Raw genomic sequence first — 5,446 nt, 5'->3', positions numbered from 1 at the left:
TTTTTTTTTTTTTTTTCTCCTCATTTTCCGTAGTTGTATTTTAAAGATTCGGCTCTGTATTATTTGAAATCAGTCTGCCGACAGTCCATGTATATATTTGAACTAATACCATCCTTATAACAGGTACATATTCAAGTTAAGTTTTTACTCCATTATGCACAGTTTGAGATAAATAAATTTTTGACATATGGACACTGAAGTTCCGCTTGAGTCTTGGATTTATTTTTGTAACGCAAGATGTTTTTTAAATAATTCATGCAGTAGAAGGTATCATCGTAGCCAACCGAATACGATAAATAATGCAGTAATATGCAACTATATATATATAACGCATGAAAATTTTTATAGGTATGTATATATATAGAGAGAAAGAACGATAGCTTTAATGGAATAACAGCCTGTGCCTCCTTCGGGGGGGACGGGAATGCGGAGTGAGAGGCTGGTTCCCTGTTCCGTCCCTTCCCTCCCGAGGACGCGGGGTGCGGTGGGCTCCGGGGGGTTCTGTCTCCGCTGCCTTTGGCCACTTGTTGCCCCCGGAGGGGCCGAGCCGGGGCCGGCGGCAGCGGCGGGCGGGCCTCGGGCACTGCCGCGGCCTGCCGGCTTCTACAGGCGCATAATATCCTTCTGTCTTTTCCCAACCGTGCCTCCTTCCGCTGGGCAGGCAGAAGGAGAGCCGGCTTCCCACGGCCGGGAATCCGGGCGCGCCCGGCCTGCCCGGGCTCAGCCCTCCACGCTCCCTTTGTCCGCCACTTCCCAAACTTTCCTCTCCCGGCTCCCGGGCCGCGCAGGAGGAGGTGAGAGGTGGGGGCGGGGGTAGGGTTGGCCAGGCAGAGGTAAGAAACAACAAAAACCGAACAAACAAACAAAAACGGTCGAATGCCAGAGACTTTCACGTTTTATCACAGCTCTTTCTTGAATCCTATTTCTTAAATTGCCAGCGCGGTGTAGCCCCGTTTCGGACACTCTCTGCAGCCGGCCACAGCCCCAAAGAGAAGCGGTGGCGCCCGCCATATAGAAGGAGAGATCCACCGTCCGTGCCAGGTAGAGTTTTACTTTGTACAGTCGTAGCCGCAGTTGTCGAGGACGGGGCTCGGCTCTGCTGTGCGCGGATGGCCCCGGCCGGCAGCAGGCCCCGCGGGCCCGGCCAGGGCAGGGGGCGATGGGCAGCAGAGCTGGGCGGCCCCGGCTGCAGCCCCAGCGCTTATTTGGTGCTGCTAACCCGGCTGTGTTTTCCCTTAGGAAACGTGCGAGAGGGAAATGTAAATAATAATAACAATAATAATAATTAAAAAGAAAAAGGTACAAAATTTGGGATTTGAAGTACTGTGATTGCAAGCTGGTCGTGTCTTCTGCTAATGGCATGTGGTACGTGGCAAGGAGAGTATGTGATGTTTGGCTTAGGCAAGGCACAAAGTGGGCACTCCGGCACGGGGCAAGGGTTGCTGAGCTTTTCTCTCCAGTATTTCTTGTCAGCCACTGGATTTCGCTTTAGGTCGGGGAGGAAGACTGCTGGGTAAAATGCACACACGCACACACATACACACACACACACACACAAAATTACCTGGCTGCTTGTGGCTTTTATTTGGTATTGCTATTTCCTAGGCTCAGTTCTGGCCTCCATCCTTGAAGCCTGGTGTCCAGATGAAAACTATCAGTGCCAGACTAGGAGACGTGGAGATTTTCTCACTGCCTGGTTTTGTAGTTTAGCTCCCTTTGTCCCTTTTATTTCTGCACCGTCTCGGTACTTGGGCAGGACAACAATTTTTGCAGATTCTCAACCTTTTCTGTGTCTTCTATGCTAATGCAACGAGTAAAACATTCTTTTTCAGAGCTGTTTGTTCAGAGCGTTTGCAATGCATGTGGGGATTATTCACGTGGTAACGAGCCCACATCCCCACTCCCGCTCACCTCGCTGAGAAAAGAGAACCAGGAATAAAAGCCCAATCGATATCACGATTCCATTTTTAAAAGCGAATCTTAGCCAATTAACAGCAATAAAACCTGGCCCCTTTTTGAAGTGCTAACTAAAATATTCGAGGGGGGTATTTGGAAATGTTGGTCCTTTTACAATTCGCATAGAGAAGGCAAGCTAATACCACTAAACAAAAGACACTAAGCCACATATTCAGGCTTAGTGAATTCAGCAACTTTTTATATGGGCAATTTGTTTAAGCTTAGATTTCGGAGTACGATTTGGAATATATGTGGTTGAAACCTGATATCCCTTGGACAGATTCCTTATATCCATCCATCCATCCATCCATCCATCCATCCATCCATCCATCCATCCATCCATCCATCCATTTATCCGTTTAGGGAGGATAACCCAAAGCATTTTACATGTACAGCTGAACAGTATTATTTTTAAAGTGCTACTTGGAAGAACGCCATTGTCCACTGCTCATTTTAAATTCAACTCATTCAATAACGCCATTTACACCTAAGCCATTATCCTGGGCTTTCGTTTATGGCAGCTGAAATGTGTAGCAGAGCTCGTGGGTATGTTTTTATTTTGGTTATTGAAGACCTTTGGGGCTCTCCGTGGTTTCCCTCTCGTGAATTGTTGTGTATTTTATAGCCAGGGTGATGCTCGGCCCAAGAGTGCCAGTGTAATGTTTCCCTAACCTTCTACAGAGCCGAAGTGAACCCAAGGATAAGATTATAGTTTCCCCTGTGATTTTTTTACGGCTTTTTAAGTACTGGGGTGTTAAAATATTTTGTGGAACTGGAGAGGTAGATTAGCAGGGTTTCTTGCCAAAGCTGGGAAGCTGGTATTACAGACTGTCCCAGGGGGAAATCGCTCACATTAACCACTAAATGAATATTTGACAAGGGCTCATTCGGGGGTATTATTACTACAAACGGGTCCCTACTGGACTTTCCAAGGGTCAAAGAGCAATGGTTCAATTAATTATTTAGACTGTTAGTAGATTTGGTTGTAATAGCTGTACTTATTTCTGCAACCGACAGCTTCTTGCGGTGGGGGATCTGGGGAGAGGCTCTGCCTCGCAGCCCGGCTCCAGCCCGCGGCTCTCGCTTGCCGACATTTGTCGGCCGAAATCACGTTTTGATTCCTCGAGATGCCCACTGATGCCAGCTGGGACATCAGGGGTGACGGTGATCCCCACAGCAGAATGTATTCTCTCAATTCCTCCTCGTCCCCAACGGGCAGCAGAGCCGCATATCTGCCTCGGAATAGGAGGTAGATAGCCCAGCAATTTAAGTAGTATATAATGTAAGTCCCACTGAAAGAAAGAGGCCCATTACTGATAGGTGTGATTAGATACACTTCAGTCATTTAAATCCTGATCTAACTCAAATACTAAAATGTAAAACCTGCTTCGGTGGTTGTGCGATTTCTGAGGATATATGCAAAATGCTGACATTCTGACGGCAGAAGAGCTTCGTCTTTGCTTTTTTAACGCCAGTCAGCTTCGCCTGACACTGTCGTTTCAAGATTTTTCATGGCGAGGAGGGGAGAAAGAAGGGAGGATTATTTTGTTTAATGTCTACAACAAACATGTCCGTAGTAGTAGATACAAAAAAAAAAAAAAAAAAAAAAAAAAAGGCAAAAAAACCCCAAAATAACGTTGGGAGTGTGCGATTAGGTGACAATAATGTATGTTGAATGAATAAGAGATAAGCTGCAAGGGGGGAGAGGGAAGCAGTAATTACAAACCCAATTCATTCAGCTTTTCAGGACTTTTGTTGTGGGAGCTCCATTGACGGGCTTCGAGCTGCCAGTTTTCTCACATTAAAAAGAACTGATCAGCGCCTCAGGGGGACAAGCAACACCGCTTAACTGCATAGTGATGGGGTCCTCATTTAGAGCCATTACAACAAGAAAATTAAACAGAGCCTTTGTGTGCACCAGGTTTACTTTTCAATTGCTGACAGTTTATAGCTAACTGCTCAGAGATTTAAGTTTGATTGCGGTTTGATCGCCTGCTAGTTAGCACCGCCGCTATTTTAGTTTTGGTAATTAAAACCAGTTTTTCTGACGATGGCACGGGGAATTGCGAGAGCTTGGTACTATTTTGCTTTTGAGGAATCAATTCACTTGGCGAGGACGTACAGCGCTACAGTGAGTGTGGGGGCTGTTTCACTTGCGAACTGGAAAGAAAAGGAGCCCGGGATGGAAATTCCCGGAGCTGCGCGTTTGGCTGTGCCAGAGCGGGAGGGCGAGCTCCGTCCTGCGGGCCGGCCCTGCCCGGGGACCGGCCAGCCCTGCCCGGGGACAGGCCAGCTCTGCCCGGGGACCGGCCGGCTCTGCCCGGGGACCGGCCGGCTCTCCCCGGGGACCGGGACCGCTCCGGGCTTGGTGGAGCCTTTGCGCCGGCAGGTGCGGGCGGCCGGAGCGGCGAGGAGGAACAAAGCGAAACCCCGAACCCCGCGGGATGGTTTTGGAGCTTTGCTTTGGAGCTCGCAGAGGGTTTGCTGTGGCTGAGCCGTGTGTGAGTGTGACTGTGCGTGCCTGTGTGTGCGTGTGTTTGTAGCGTGTGCGCCTGTGCGTACAGGGGGAGGGAGCGCGCCCAACAAGCTGCAATTTTTCATTACAATTTAGCAGTGTTGGAGGAGAGCACGGACGGCCCTTTCCGTGCAGTGTGGTGCCGGTTCGGGCCCGGCTGTCCCGCAGGACACGCCTGGGCCGCTGCAGCCCTGTGGGCAGAAGCGGGGGGAAGCCCGTGGGCGGGGAAGGGTCCTCGCTGCGAGCGCCCGCGGGGAACGGAGCGGGGCCGGGCCGGAGAAGTTTCTGCAGGAGTTTGTCTCTGGCTCATCCACTGGCACAGCGTGCTTCCTCGCAGGACCTCTGCCATGTGGGCGAGAGCTTGTACAGCGTGGCTTTATGTTTTGGTTTCTTTTTTTTTTCTTTGTTTTTTATTTTTTGTGTTGTGTTTTTTTTTATTTATCCCTTTTAAATTTAATTCTTTTAGGATATCTCTGTGTTTTGTTTGTGTTTTGCGCCCGTCCCTACCCGTCCCCCGCCAGGCCCTGATTAAAGCCCCTCTCCCGCCCTTCTTCCCTCCAAATGTGTTTCAGACTCAAGTCACCGAGAGGTTATTCCAAGGCAGTTCCCTTCCTCAGAGGAGCGAGGTGGCCGCAGCTCGGGAGGGTCCGCGAGGGGCACCCTGCGGGGCTGGGGATTCTCAGGCCGCTTCAGCGGGGCCCGGCCGAGCTCGATGGGGCCAAAGCGGCGGTGCAGCCAGCTCCTACAAGCTCTGGGGGCAGTGGGACGCCGGGGGAGAGCTGTCAGCCCCGGCTGTGTCCCGTCGTCTCCCCACAGTGCGTCCCTCTGTCGGGAGCCCTGCGGCGGGCACAGCACTGCTCCGGCCCCCGGCCGGGATGTTGGGATGCGCCTCCGCTCCCGGCCGGGCGGCCGCTGCCCCAGGGAACGGGAGGGGAGGCCCGGCCCCCCGCGAGCCCCCCCGCCCCGGGTCCCCGG

At 51.2% G+C, this 5,446-nt stretch overlaps 1 non-coding gene across 7 annotated transcripts in view; it reads left to right on the top strand.

Moving 5' to 3' along the window:
* LOC107208924 overlaps positions 1–5,446 on the top strand; it is a 268,455-nt gene that overhangs the window by 233,367 nt on the left and 29,642 nt on the right. The window lies entirely within an intron of this gene.

Source organism: Parus major, chromosome 9, assembly GCF_001522545.3.
Source record: "Parus major isolate Abel chromosome 9, Parus_major1.1, whole genome shotgun sequence".
Classification (NCBI taxonomy): domain Eukaryota; kingdom Metazoa; phylum Chordata; class Aves; order Passeriformes; family Paridae; genus Parus; species Parus major.
This window is presented reverse-complemented; position numbering and strand designations above follow the sequence as displayed.